The sequence below is a fragment of the Ctenopharyngodon idella genome, chromosome 5, assembly GCF_019924925.1.
Source record: "Ctenopharyngodon idella isolate HZGC_01 chromosome 5, HZGC01, whole genome shotgun sequence".
Lineage (NCBI taxonomy): Eukaryota > Metazoa > Chordata > Actinopteri > Cypriniformes > Xenocyprididae > Ctenopharyngodon > Ctenopharyngodon idella.
This window is the reverse complement of record NC_067224.1, coordinates 16,679,145-16,695,373: the sequence shown is the minus strand read 5'-3', so window position 1 is coordinate 16,695,373 and position 16,229 is coordinate 16,679,145. Positions and strand designations below refer to the sequence as shown.

Sequence of the window (16,229 nt, the reverse complement as noted above, 5' to 3'; positions counted from 1 at the left end):
CAGATTCTGCAAGTGGTTCACATACTTTTTCTTGCAACTGTATATTAGGATATCATTAGGATATTTTATTACATCTATTTAGTAAAATTATAAGGTTCTATCTGCATTCTGAGCTGTTTTTGGATATTGAGCTTCAAAGTTTTTGCATTCCATACTCCTTTGCAGACATTTGTCCCAAAATGTACAAAACTTAAAATAAAACAACAACAACATCACAATGTAAATAAGTTATAGATAGAATAAGAATATGTGAATAACTCAATTTTGACAAAAATGTCAGATATAACCTTATAATTACAAGGTGACAAAAAGTCAGTTTTTATGTGGATCTTCAGGGAGGTAGCCTAAATATGAGCTTAGTGAAGATTGATTAAAGTTTAGAATAATCTTTTTTTTTTTTTTTTTATGTTTTTAAAAATAAGTCTCTTAAGCTCACAAAGGCTGAATTAATTTGATGAAAAAATACAGTAAAACAATAATAATATTGTGAAGTATTTTTTCAATTAAATGACTTTATTTGGACTTGAATTTTAAAATATGATGTATTCCTGTGATGGCAAAGCTGATTTTTAGCAGCCATTATGCTAGTCTTCAATCCTTCAGAAATCATTCTATGAGGCTAAGAGTTCAGTCTGTCTTAAAATACACCAGCCACTGTAAAAAAAAAAAAAAAAAAAAAATATATATATATATAAATATATATATATATATATATATATATATATATATATATATATATATATATATATGATTTATCACAACATTTTTTTTTTCTTTTGTCAAATCAACTTAAATAATTAATGTGGTTCAGATAACATAATATTTTGAGTTTCTGTTGATTAAGCCAATTGTCTACATTGTATTAACTCAAATTTTAAGGCAATCAGGTAACCTACTTTTTTAAGATAAACCAACAATTCTTTTTTACAGTGTAAATCAAGTCTGATTTATTAAAATGGCACGTGAAAGTCCTGTTTAATCATGGGTGCTTTGCATTCTTAATTGTTTGTGGGAATCATCAGAGAGAGCTGCAGTGTAGCGGTGCGCCACAGGTTGATTTTAGAAACGTAATTTGCCATCCTCCACAAATAGCCTCTCTGCCTGAGGAAGACAGATCGCTGGGTGGAGCTGTTCCCTACATCTCTCTAGCCCGGAGGTTAATGAGATTAGCACATCCCTGCTCAGACAAGACAAGGCTCTACCCAAGTCCACTAGTTCAGACGGGACAAGCGCTTAAACGGACTGCATGGCAGCGCATGTCGAGATTCACGCGCATCCACACTCACCTCGCATGGACTGGAGAATCAACCCAGCGTCCTGTAAGAAAACCCACTCTTACCCAAACTGATTGAGCTGTTCAAGAACAACTTCTGTGCAGGAACAGTGGAAGCGCAGCACGATTGTCACGATGTATTTATCATCCCATTGACGGACACAGCGCTGACCGGTTCAATTTACCCCGGACCTTTTGTCGTTTGCCTTGAAGTGTTAAAACAAAGTGTTAGGTAAGTAACTTATATATCACATTACATGTCCGTCACTTGTTTTGTGGCACAATTTAGTGAAATTACCCGGACACAAGCGCTTCAACGGTCAGTTTATTACAGCAAGCTGCGCGAGATATTTGATTTGTAAGTTTGCTGTTTTTTTCCTCATTTTTTGAACCTGGTGTACGTTTAATAAGCTAATTCTTGATTTCAGTATGGCAAAAACATTAGATATCAAGAGTTTCTACACTTTAATATGTTAGTTTGCTTGTGTCACATTTGGCTTTACAACGGACTGCTCTTTAAACTCTAGCGTACAATCACTTGCATCCACGGGTAATTTTGACAGATTTTTTTTTTTGGTAGTTTTGTTCTTCTTCTCGTAATAATAAACACATCAGATATAATCGTTCGTAAACATTTTAACGTTAAATCAATTCATCGTTTGTGGATGAGAGGCCATTCTCCTGCGCTTCCATGGTTACTGTGAGGGTCTTCAGCGCGCTTTGTGTCTCTTTCCTCCCGCTCCCATTGAGATAAAACAACAGTCGGCGGGGCTCCTCCCCACGCAGGGGCTTTGAGATGGGACGCGCTCGCGAAGCCCCCTTGTCATCCAAAACTTAAACGGTGATCTCACTCATCTTTACGCACATCAGTTTAGGTGATGTGAGGGTCCCTTCAGGGTAACACCCTCATGGTTAGTCATGATGCCTGCAGTGTTGGCTGATTACTTCTGAAATGTTATCTGGTACTGATTTCACATGATATGACTAAAAATTGTAATCAGTAACATTATCTTTTTGATGACATTTTTAGGTAATCTAATCTGTTTAATATACCTGTATTATTTATTCGCATGCAGAATGAGCTTGTACTATTTTGGCAAAAATAAATAATAACAACAACAACAACAACAATTAATTAAGATATTAATATCAACCAATAAAAAGAAGCTGTAATCTGATTATGCATATGTAACTTCAACTAATATAGGTACTTGTGAACAGTGCTGAGTAGTAATACATGTAGGCTAATCTGGAAAATTAAGTACTTGTAATTAGATTATATTATGCTTTAAAATACTTTTAGATTACTTTATTGATTACATGTTTACATATTCACACAATGGCAGTAAGTCATTCATTACATTAATTCTCCGTAATTCTTCTTTTTCATGTTTTAAATTGTCCTTTCTAAAAAAAAAAAAAAAAAAAATCATATTTTTATTCTTTATTCTGCTGTAGTTTTTATTCTAAAAGTTTTCTAGTTTTGTGAAATTACAAAACATTGCAACATTACACAACATTTTCTCAACATCGCAATGTCGTATTCGAATCAACTCCTGTAACACATTAATTATTATTTTAACTAGTCAGTCATTTAACTATATATTTCTATGTCTTTGGAAGGCTTTTGTCTTTTTTGTATAATTTTTATTATTATTAAATTATTTATTTTAATTTTAATTTTTGAATGATTTATTTAATTATTAGCTTTTCAATAAACTCTCAACCAGTTCCATCACAAACCCCAGTTTGGGAAACCCTGACACCATGTTTAATGCACTTCATGTTGTTGGTAACAAATATTGGAAAATATTTTCTTTCTCTTTGTATTTTTATATCAGTGTGGTACAATATTATCCTTTTCAATTCAGTTCAAACTCAATAAACAAGTTTGGTCAAAAGTAATCTAAAAGTAATCAAAAAGTAGTCTGATTATATTACCTAAAATGTGTAATGGATTACATTTCTAACTACAATTTCTGTCATGTAATTTGGAATCAGTAATTGTAAGTAATCTACTCAGCACTGCTTGTAAATTACAAACTGACATCTACTTTCTTACCAGTCATGCAACATTAGGCCTATATGTATTGTAAACTGGACACATTCGACATGGTTTTATCCAGTCCTTTTACTGTTTTAGTGAATCAGCTGGCATCTTTGGTAGTCTGTTTTATACTGTTTCGTGTTTAATTCATTAGGGGCACCCTTTATCTACTGAATAGATGCACTGTGACTCAATGGATTGAATGATCTTCTTGCACCCCCTTATACAGCTTCAGTTGAGCATCATTCAGTGCGTGTGATTCACGGCTGGGTGTAACATTTGCAGTGGTCGCCCCTGTTTTTGTACCTCCCCTTAAATAGGGCCTTACATGTTGAGAAAACAGAGAGGATGTAACATAAACATTAAATCCACTGAGATGTGCGAAGCACTGCTCACAGACGGAGCGCACTGTGATTGATGTCACAAGGAAACAGACCACACAGGGTCCAGCGTGACAAGACAGGTGGAATTAAGACAAAAGAATAAACATTGAAGCAGGAGGGCTAAGCTACATCCCTTACAACACATGCCTATCTAATGCATCATGGGGAATTGCTAGAATTGTTAGAATTCTGTGCTGCGGTAGAGAAACATGTTTTAGTTTGAGTGTTTTTCCTTAAATAGACTTGTTGTCTTAATTCTTTTCCCAGTGGCTCTTTCCTACTGCACTCTCCCTTTGTACTTCACCAGCTGAGTCTGTTTATTGACAACAGAAGCTGCCTCTTCCATATGTCTAAAGGACAATTGTGTAGAGCAGATTTTTTTTGAGACCATGTTTTATTGCAAACAGGTTGCCACTGGTTAATTTTTGTATATGTATATTTTTTAAGTACAATTAGTTAATTGTCTAAAAGTAGTGTGTGTATATAATTTGGCATTTGGTATGCTCAGAGTCCCCAATAACATGGATTGATTCATGTGGTGTTAAATTACCGGGAACCCCGTCATTATGCCCTTAAACTTACTCCAAGGGGACCATATGTGCTTTGTAAGCTGGTTTTGATAAGAAATATTATATTATATTCCTAAAATTACAGTTTTTAAAAAAACTCAAGACAGATTAGGTGTCAAATGCACAGAGAAGAATGAAAATACACTGAAAAAAAAAAAATTACCTCTGAACCTGAAATGAAAGTAATTATATAACCATAGCCAAAGTATTGCTAGAGCATAGTGCAATTGACTTAAAAAATATATGTTTTCTAGATATGTATTATGCACAGTTGTGTAACAACATCTACTAATCAGGCGTTTCCCAAAAGCATCGTTAGCCAACTATCATTGCAAGTTCCATCGTTACTAACATGGTTCAACGATTTGGTGTTTCCCGAAACCATAGTTCAAGCTAACATTCGCAAACTGCATCGTAAACTTGTGTGGTTGAAACGACAGCTCTCGAACTGTGGTTAGAAGCATAGTTTCTTGTTCTTATGTGGACTTAATAAATCATTATCTTGAGCAAAATAAGCAAACTGACATTAAGTACAATGTATATCTTTTATTTTGAATATATACAAATGTCATTTACATAATTTAGTTTGTCAAGAGATTTTAAGCACCGTTTTTGAAGAACGAGCCTATGATTGAATATGGAAATAAAGCAAATTAACTGAGAAAGTGATAATTAGTCCTCAGATGCCATGTCTGTAATTTATAGCAAAAAATCTAGCATTAATTCGATCTCAAACGGATTCATTTAAAGAAGTTATTACTCCACCACCTGTGTGACATCATTCACCAAAGTGACTGAACGACAGGTTTGCAACAATACAGTTTCGGGAGACAGTCGTGACAAGCTAGTTGATTTATTCAACGATGCATTGTACTATGATAGTGAAGCAGCAAGTTACGTCGTTGTACGGGAAACGCACCCCAGGCTGTTATGTTATATGTTCATAAAAGCATTGCTTTCAGCAGTTAAATTGTTGATTCAGAGATTAATCTTGCAGTAAAATCACATCACGTCAGCTGAGTCTTGCCAAAGTATGTGCTAAAATGATGGTAGTGATGTACATGAAGCAGTCAATATACAAAATAGTTTTCTAAGAACTTGATACCTGAATAAGTGAAACTGTAACTGGACACTGAGTGAAGTGCTGATTTAAAACTTAACTGTAATTTCACTCTCATTGAAGTAAAACTTTCTCATTTTAATGAAAGCCTTGGAATACCCCTAAAAATCACTAAAATATTTCTCTATTGTGATAACAGTAGTAGGTTGAAGGTTGAAAGTATTAAGGTTTTATTAGTTTTTTTTTTTTTGTTTTTCTTTTCATATATCAATTTAATTGAATAAATCAGTATGCTCTTAAAACTGGCAAATGTTGTCTATTTAACACTTGTCCTGTTCATTTAATGTCAGTTTGAAAGTCTATTTGGAAACCAACCCTGGGTGAAATAGCATTTTTTCAAGTTTACATCACTTTTAATCAGTTTTATAATTTCACACCTTCTTAGCAAAATTAGCAGGGTTCCCACCAGCCTGGGGCCTCTGCTAAAACAAAATCCCCACGCATGTCACCGAGCATGTGGAGAAAATCAATTCACTTCTGTAAATGCCACACAAAGACCCCAGACCCAAAGCAGTAAAAAACACAGTGGGAGTATGTCACTGGGTTTCGACGAGTGGGTTGGTAGTTCATACGCAGACAGGGCTAAATTCAAATTGAATTTTGATAAATGTGGACCGCTTGACTCGTAACAATCCGTCACTGTCATTCCTGTAAAAGTTTTAATATAAAGAATCATACATAGCCTAATGCTGTTCTCAGTGAGAAACCATTCATCTGCGATTTTTGTCTTTTGTTTTGTGGCTCTTGTTTAAACCCCACCTAACCAAGCATTTTGTTCAGTATTATGCATAATTTGATCATCAAAAACTCTTTGTTTCTTTATTTCTTTACTTCTTCTTTTTTTCATTAAAACGTATATGGTTATGTTATGTTAAGATTAAGTTTTGTTTCAAATTATTTTAATTGTTGTGATTATTTCAATTAAATTGTCCTATTTTTATATTATTATTACTTTTCTTCTTTTGCACATTTCTTGTGACATCATATATGCAGTATTATGCATAATTTGATCATCAGAAGCTCTTTGTTGTCGTAGATGTTGTTGTCTTCTACATTTCTTAGCATCAGCTACCAAAATGTCATATCACTTGAATTTTTGATACATTCATTTTGTCCAATTCTTTGTTTTATTTTTTTTATTTGTGAGTATAACTTGAATTGCTTTAGTTCTAAGTTGTCCTTTTGTAAGGTGAAACATATAGGATTATGTCATTTTGCAGTCATGAATTTATTGAGCTTATGTTACATTACATGATTCAGGTCATGTTATATAAAGAGGAGACATTGACCTTTTTTTGCGGTATGTTAATCTGTGTGCATCTTCAGCAGTGAGCTGACATATTGCACACAGTATTTTAGTATCTGTTTATTCTGGAGCTGAAAATGGAAGTATGGCAGGATATTCTGAAGCAATAGTCAGATCCAGCAGCAATCTTGAGGTCTCTTTATTTGTCATGGTCTGCCACAATTGTGCCATGGAGTTTGCTCAAGAGTTTGTCTTTGGTTAACATACCATTCACTTCTTTTTGACCTTTTTGGAATATAATATGTACTTGTACTGGTCTACATATGGCTTTTTCTGTCCCGTTTTTTTTTTTTTTTTTTTCTTTGTGTCACAAACTTTTTTTTTTTTTTTTAAACCCTGTATTCTTAAAATATGAGTCTATCTAAATTTTTATTTTATTTTATTTTATTTTATTTTATTTTATTTTATTTTATTTTATTTTATTTTATTTTATTTTATTTATTTTTTATTTTTTTATTTTATTATTCCATTGTGGTATAAGTAAGCTTGTTCTGAAATATTTTTTCTCCAAAATATATTTTCCATGTTGCGTCACTAATATAATTCCTATTTGTAATCAACAGCGTAAAAAACCTAATTCGCTCTGTAACTCTTGCATACATTCTCTCTATTGAATGCGGTTCTATAGAACAACTTTAAGCATCAAAAGAGAAGCTTTATCCTTTTTTTTCTGTGGGGTATTGAACTTGAACTGTGACCTTCGCTGTCGGTCCTTAAAACCCGTTTCATGGTGTGGAGTCACGCTGTGCCCTCTAACGCATGAACACTGTGTTCTCCCCGCAGGGCTCGATCACTCGCTTCTTTTTAAATGTGATTTATTCAACACGGATACATGTGGCATTGATCCATACCACAAGCTATTCTGTAGACCTTTTCCAAGATTTCTGGCTTGATGAATGATCTCTAGATGATTTCGGTCCAATTGTCCACATAGCAGATAGTGTTACATTTGTTACATAAATGGCTAAAATAAACAGAAATGATCTGACACATCCAAGGTTTAACGTTGATTGATTTGTGGTGGTCATATGAGACCCTTCGGAGGGTTGAAAGCGTTCCAAAAAGTCTGATGGTGTAATCAGTCACAACTGGGCTTTAAAAAGTTGCCCATGCCTTCACTCTTTCACTTTTCAAATGAAAACTAAATTTGTACTTCTCCCTACATGCATTTTTAATGAGGTTTATGAAAAAGGTGGTTGGTCTAAAGATAAATGAGCAGAATTGTTAATAGTTGTTTAAAGTTTATTGTGTGTAAATCTCTAGGGTATTGTTATGTTAAGTTGTGGTAATGATCATTTTTAGAGAATTCTTAAGAGAAATACTTTTTTCCCGACTAAACTACTTTAACTACTTCCTATTTCCTCTTGAGACATTCATTTATTGATATTTCATCAGGGACGCACTGACCTGTGGTTGGGGCAGTAAGGACCCTCCTCCTGGCTGTTTATCTCCTTAGTGTTTATCTTAATACCCAGGGGGCAACAAATCTATAGAGCCCTGTCTCTCTTCCTTGAGCTTTCCCTCTTAAGTTGCTATTGCCTGGTGAAAGAGCTTGCCTGACACAATGCAGGCTGGTCAGGGATCGTTTTTAGTTGCCGAAGCCTACTCATCCATACCCAGTCGATTTCGCTGAATCCATCGTGCATTAATGTAGGGCATTTTGTACATAAAGCGGTTTGTTGATTCACAAGAGTGAAAGCAGTTTGAAGGCTGGACGTCTGTTATCTTCGGTGGGCCCTGAGGCGAGATGTCCTGCTGACCCTCACTCCCCCGTCTTCCCCCATGCCCCCCTCCAGTCCCCTCACTCCAGACTCTCGCCTGCTTTCTCTTTCCCATTGCTTGCAAGTATTTACCCCATTGTGGTTCGTCATGGTGAAGGAATTTCTGAAGTGGAGGAATTGAGCAAACTGGGATTGTGTCTGTTTCCCTCCTCCCACCTGTTGATCAGGATCTATACTAGTGTGTACAGAGGATTTTTAGACTAGTGTCTTACTTCGTGTTCAGAGTATAAATAGATTTAAAAAAAAGTTTATTTAAAAAAAAATATATATTGATTAATTGATTGATTGAGTTTTGACTTTTAACATGGTATGGCTAGTATCATTAGCCATCAAAATGTTAAACAACATTAATTTATTGAAAATGCCTATCTAAAGGAATTTTATATTTACCGTAGGTGGGTTATAAAGGTTTCAAGTTTGATAATGTACAATGTTTCTAAAACTATTAACTATTAAATTAATGTGTGGCATATATATATATATAATATATATATAATTTTTTTTTTTTTTTTTAATTAATTCTTTTATTTAGTTCAGTTTTCCCATTCATCTTAGTTGTGTGTATTTTGATTTTTTCGGAGTGTCTATTTACACTAAGTGGAAATAGAGTCCATTGTTGGCAAACGCTATTTACACTAGCTCTGTCCACCAATGTCTGGTTGGGCCACTGAACGAACTGCCTTTTTTAAATTTCGGTTTATGAAAATGTTTTGATGTAATTTTCGTTTTAGCTTTTGTTAACAGTAACAGAAGGAAAGCATATAGTTCCTGCAGCAATAGTATCACCAAACAGAATTGCAAAAGTAGTAACTGTTTTCAAACGGGTTTCCTGACCACTTCCTCATTCGCCATTTATCATAAAAACACATAGCCCCGCCCTAAACCTACACGATTGGCTGAGCCACTGTTGCTGTGCTGGGTTGGTTGGGTTGCTCAAACAAAGTATTTGCGCTTACACTTTTTTTTGAGGGGGGAATTAACATGGAAATGACTTATTTTCAGTTGACATTGAATTTAAAGTAGGAGAACAGGTGTAAAATTGGACACTTTGGACAATAATGTGGGAACCCAAACTTTACTGCCGACTCTGTGGGTCCGCAGCCACTGATTCAGAGTCAGTGAGGGAGCTACACTTGATCGGGGATTTGCTCTGTCCTCAATCCAGCCATCTGTCCTGTGGCTGCCAAACTCAGCAGATTGAAGAGGCCGGGACAGAAATTTCCCACATCTCTCGCTCGTTAAATGAGGTATGGGAGGGAAAACTGAGGGAGAAAGAGAACTATCTGTCTGAATGGAGGCTTGATTCGGTCTACTGGAAGGCTGAAGTACCCGCGTTTTGAAAAAGAGTGGGAAAAGAAGAAAAAGTAGAGAAAACAATGTTGCAAAAAAAAAAAAAAAAAGAGTACAACACTGAGGCTCCTAAAATCTTCAGTGTGTGTGCGTCTGTCTGTGAATCAAGAGTGCCCTGCCTTTCTCAAGCACACACACCCCCGATTCAGTGTGTGACACTGAAAAGAAAGGCAATTAGCATTTCAGCCAAGGTCCGACTGGCTACATACGATGAAGCAATAAGCTTTATAATTTGCTTTTCTTCTCTTCGCTGCCATTGAGAGGCTTTTCCTTGTTTAATCCCTTGAAAGTGCATTTCTCTTCACTCTCATCCATTGTTTGCTGCAGTAGCCCATCGGTCATGGAGTTCTGCGGCCTCGGGAACGTTCACCATGTGAAATTCAATGGGATCTTTTCTCTGGTCCTCTACCCATATATTGAGAGTGGAAAAAAGTCATTGTGTTTTTTGGAACAAGGACGCAGGATGCAGTTGGCTCAAGTTGAAAGGGTCAGACGACGGCCTGAGGACAATACCTTTGAGAGATTTTCTTTTTTCCTCTTTGCTCTCCGGCCAGCATAGACTTGATTGACATATAGTTTCTCGACTAGAAGCTAATGTTGGGTTTAAAAGTAACATATGACAATACGGAAACAGAGCTTTTGTTATTTCTTGTTACTCCAAGCGGATATTTTCTTATTCTCTGCTTTCATTCCTCAGAAGGAATGGCATCTCCTGGTACTCAACCCTCTCAGCACCCACTCACATGCACACTTTCGCGTACTAATTCTAGGTTCCCTGTATCTTTCAAAATAAACAGAAACATTTTGGGCAACGTTCACCAAATGAGTGTCTCGCCAATGAAAAGCTGTGGTCTTAAGATACTCTCTTCAGATGTAATGATGTATGTTTTACTACACTCAGTTATTAAATGTTTTTAGTTTCCCAACCTCGAGATGTTCAGAATATATCGGCCTGTCTAAAAATACTTGAGGGGCTACAACACAAGTGGCAATTATTGGGTTTTGAGCTCTCCATATATGGGAGCCCTGAAAGTTCCCAGAACTTTCTGAATGAGGTTGGTTTCTGAGGTAACAGAGCATGTTGTCGAAATTCTGCTGCTTCATGTGTGTGTTTTGCTGTTACTACATATCAGTGTGTACTATTGAAAACTCACGTGGTTTACTTCAGTTTATTATTCACATATGAGCTTATTCACCAAAATGGATGGGCTATATTAAGAGTCTGGTTGTTACTGTGCTTTTTTTTAAGCTGATCAAATACGTAATTTGGTCAGTGTTAGATGGGTGAGGATCTGTATCCTTCATCAGTTTTTAAAGTATAATGAAGCAGTGACTGAGCTTTTGGTGTTACCGCTACAGGAAAGTCAGTCTGCCAAGTTGCTGAGTCATAATTGATCAGCTTTGACCAGCATAACCCCAAATGACCTTGAGCCAGTCTTAAGGTAGACATACACTGTATATTGCAATAACATAACCTACAAATTAAGTAATGCTAATATTCATAATGGCTCTATTCCAAAACATAGTAAGATACCTTGCTACCTAGGCAGCATCCTATCTGAAGTGGAACCTCATAAGTGACCAATTTGGAACAATCAGGCAGCAACTCAGACATCATAAAAACACTCCTTGGAGTTGCTAAGCTAACAATGTAATTCTAAAATGCAGGGGTTTTCAAAAGTTTTGATGCCAAGTACCCCTGAATATGAGGATCTCCTTGTGAGGGAGCCTCTTTTTAAAATATAAAGGCTATATGTTTGTATACTTCATGTAAAATATTAAGCGTGATTGTTAAACCGTCATGTTTTTTTCTTAAATTAAATATTTGTTTTTTATATTGCGAAGGAGAGCACAAGAGGGTCCAAGGGGGAACAATTTGAGAAGAGCGAAAAAGACTTGTTTATGCATGTACTTTTTGGTACAGAACAGTGGTTCTCAACCTTTCTGACTTGCATGGCCCACATGTCAATATTAATGCCCCTTACATAAGCTATAATATTTCCCCTGGTATGTTCTGCTGCAATTATGACAAAGCTGCTATTTTTCAAACTTGTAACAGAAGGTGGGAGTGTCAATATATTAAATTTAACCAATAATTTTTTTTTTTGATTCAAGAAGATTCATATGTTCTTCATATGTTTACATGTAATTTATTAAAGCAATAGTTTTTGAGGAGATATATAATATAATATAATATAATATAATATATAATCAGGTTACTCCTTGATTTTTAATTTTTGTTGATGATTTTAATTAGGTTTAATTATTTTAATACAATTTAAATTCATTCATTTTAAGTCATCCTCTCTTATTGCAGGATACAGTACATGCAATGCTGGCTTAGAATAAAGGGGAAAACAGGCATTATATTGAAACAGTCTTTCGTGTTGACAATGTACTTATAATGCCTTTAAATGCTGCCTGTGTATATTATGCTAGATATTTAACATACCATTTGTAATGTTCCCAGTGTTTATGATATTTTCAAAATTGTTCAAGCTGTGTGTTTATCTGTGGGTTTCTAATTTTGACTTTCTTAATTTATACTGTAGTGCACTAGGCTGGCAAAGCATCAAATGAAAGCCTTTACAAGATGAGACTGTTGCAATGATCGTGACTTTAGCTTTTGTTGGCTAACTTGGCTAACAAGAGCTACATGAGACATGTAATGGGTTTACTTCTACAAACATGTCATGTGCTGTGATAAATGTGACTGCACATTACCAAAGCTTACCACAGTCTCATCAGACAGGGTGTTATAGAAGTAGACAGACCATTAGATTAAGTAAAGCCTGCAATTTGGATTCAGCGCATGCTGTTATTATTTTGAGCTCCAAGCAAAAGTGGCCAAAGTATAGGAAACTTTAGAGTATTTCTTCTTGAAAATAGTAATTAGGAATGTTACGAGAAAGTTTGAAAACATTGCATGTAGTACACCACATTGACTTGGTCGCACTAGTCACATGGAGTCAAGGTGTATGACCCCACTGAAGGCTCAATGTATTGCATAACACACGCACACACACCACTCTCCTTGTTGCTTAGTACTGGCTGTGAAGTCTTGCTGATTGAATAATTGATGTTAAGATTATGGATCCTGCTGCCGGGCAGGGGTAATACTAGAGGCGACTGCTGGGCCAGCAGCGTAGACCCGTAACCGTACACTTTATCACATCCTCAGCCAGGCGATCCAGTGTAATTGCTGAAGTCTCAGTTACGTTAAGAGGCATGGCTGCCATGTGAACCCGTTGCATGAGGTGATGGGGTCAAACTCTCCTTGGAGTTTTTTGATCTAAATATTAAATGGATAATTCAAATTAAAGTGCCCCTATTATGGCATTTGAAATGTTCCTATTTTTGTTTTGGGAGTCCCCAATAACAGGTTTACAAGCATGCAAGGTCAAAAAAACACTTTTATTGTCTTATAATATGCATTTATTTTTACCTTATTTGCTCAACGACTCCCAAACGATTCGCTCAACGATTCATTTTTCGAAACCCCTTGTTTGCGTGATGCTAATCTGCGGTGATTGGTCAGATGACTTCTGCTGGTTAACACGGAGTATATAGTGCTTGCATCACTTACATTATATTATAATAATGATGGTGCTCTGCTCTGTTTTAAAAATAAAGACTCAGAGAGGAAATGAGTTGTTTTGTGTTTATGTTAGCGAACCTAATCCACAGCACGGTGGTAAACACCCATGTCACAGTCATGGTATATGCGTTAGCCCAATGCAAAAAAAACGTATTGGTAAAGCACTGCAGTTGTACAACAACATATTGCTCTATTCTTTATCATAACTCCAAGTGATAACAACGACAAACATTTGACACTTTTCTAGACAATTCCAAGCAAACACATTAGCCGGAGACCTACAAGCTGCGTGGAGCGTACACAATACACACAACTAAATACGTATTATGCATGCTACAGAGAACATAACAGCAACAATTATTAATCATACTTATAGGTTGTAATTCGGAGGAGGCAGAAACTGGTCCAAATAAACTGGGTACTGACCCATCCTTCAATACAACCGGTTTGCGAATCCCTCGTTGAACGCATTTAGGTTGAAGAAGCAGTCGTCAGTAAAATGACGGGAACACAGCACAAGGTTCGAGCTATACTGCTGTGGTATCGTTGGTCATTCATAGAGCTATGTTACACACTACATGAGAGGTCATTTTCAAAAATCCATAATAGGGGCACTTTAAAACCTGTGCCAGATATGAATGACTTTGTTTCTTCTGTGGAACACAAAAGAAGATATTTCAGCTGCTTTTGGTCATACAATGAAAGTCAGTGAGGTTCAAAAACAACAATATTGGACCCAATTGACTGTCAATGTATGGACAAAAAATGCTAAATGTTGAAATGTTCTTTAAAATATCTTTGCTTGTGTGTGTGTGTGTGTGTGTGTGTGTGTGTGTGTGTGTGTGTGTGTGTGTGTGTGTGCGCGCGTGCGCTTCACAGAAGAAAGAAAATAATACAGTTTTGGAACGACATCATGGTGAGTAAATAATGACAGATTTTCATTTTGGGGGAAACTATCCCTTTAAAGAGACCAAGTATAATAAATAAATGAGTTACACAGAGTGGGCAAATATCCCACATGCTAATCTGCTAATCTGACTGAATTAAGTAGCTTACTCAGCATCAGCGATGAATTACAGATGCCATTGTAATCAAGTTTCCTGGCATGGGCAGGCATGCATTTTTATTGTAATGAGTAATTCCAGAATGCTATCGGTAAAAACCACTGAGAAGATATAAATCACCTCAAGCACTTTGTTTTTGAAAGTAGAGGAGGTGAAGTATGCTAAAGGATTTGGTTGACTGAACAGAGATAACCATGTCGAATGAGAGAGAGACCACCTGAGGCGCTATATTGACTTAACAGCACACTTCCAGAGTGCAAAAAGGCATCTGTATCTCCCACTGCAGGGGAGCAGCTTTCTGCTGAATATTCACCCAAAATTCATACCCTCTTCCATCTTTTTTGGCATTTGGACCATCTCTGATATGCACTGAATGGCAAAGGGCTTCTGCTGTGGGCCTCCTGTGTGCCTGAGGGGAAAAAGAGTAGCTTGACTTCGAAAACGATCTTCATTTTGTCTTTGAAAATGAGACATCTCCACAATAGACTGTCCTGGGGTCAGCCTAAGAGCCAAACCACCAGTGTCTTGGCGGCTCGGTGGCCTCCTGGTCATTGATAAATCGTTTGATGTTCTTCAGGCCAGCATGTCCTGTGGTGATCTGGCAAAGGGTGTGTAGCGTCTCTCAGTGTCTGTCTTTATCAATGTCAGGACATGCGGCCAAAGAGCCCGTGGTAACCTCTTGGTTGACTGATGGCCTGAACATCTCCTTGAATTGCTTGAACCTCCAGAGGAACAAATACGCAAAGATGCTTTATCAGTAAGTCAAGCCGTGTTAGTCAAGTCAAGTACATTTATTTATCAGTGGCCAAAAATACAGCATGACATCATGGACTTTAAAGGCAATTGTTTGTTAACTTTTATGTTGCCTGCCCATCCATCCATCCATCCATCCATCCATCCTAACAGCCCATTTTCAACTGAAAAAAAAAAAAAAAATGGTAAATTGTTTCATATTTCTACACTAGATTGATCCTTGATCCATAAACAAAACTGCAATGGTGTAAAGTAATTGAATAAATGCAATTAGTTACTGTACTTAAAGGATTAGTTCACTTTCAAATAAAAATTTCCTGATAATTTACTCACCCCCATGTCATCCAATATGTCCATGTCCTTCTTTCTTCAGTTGAAAAGAAATTAAGGTTTTTGATGAAAACATTCCAGGATTATTCTCCTTATAGTGGACTTCAATGGTCTCTCCAAACGGTTGAAGGTCAAAATTACAGTTTCAGTGCAGCTTCAAAGGGCTTTAAATGATACCAAATGAGGAATAAGGGTCTTATCTAGCGAAACGATCTGTCATTTTCTAAAAAAAACCTTCAGCCGTTTGGGGCCAATTGAAGTCCACTATAAGGAGAATAATCCTGGAATGAATTTTGCATGGCACCTAACTTTTAAAGGAACACTCCACTTTTTTTTGAAAATAGGCTAATTTTCCAACCCTAGAGTTAAACAGTTGAGTTTTACCGTTTTCAAATCCATTCAGCTGATCTCCGGGTCTGGCGGTACCACTTTTAGCATAGCTTAGCATAGTTCATTGAATCTGATTAGACCGTTAGCATCTCGCTCAAAAATGACCAAAGAGTTTTGATATTTTTCCTATTTAAAACTTGACTCTTCTGTAGTTACATCGTGTACTAAGACCGACTGAAAATGAAAAGTTGCGATTTTCTAGGCCGATATGGCTAGGAACTATACTCTCATTCTGGCGTAATAATCAAGGAACTTTGCTGCCGTA

General features: G+C 36.3%; 1 protein-coding gene across 1 annotated transcript in view; it reads left to right on the top strand.

Annotated features, from left to right (window-relative positions):
* The first annotated feature begins 1,190 nt into the window (after positions 1–1,190).
* adgrv1 (adhesion G protein-coupled receptor V1) overlaps positions 1,191–16,229 on the top strand; it is a 153,200-nt gene continuing 138,161 nt past the window's right edge. Inside the window, exon 1 of the mRNA XM_051895477.1 lies at positions 1,191–1,505. The gene's annotated coding sequence lies outside the window, so the exon portion shown is untranslated. The remainder of the gene's footprint in view (positions 1,506–16,229) is intronic.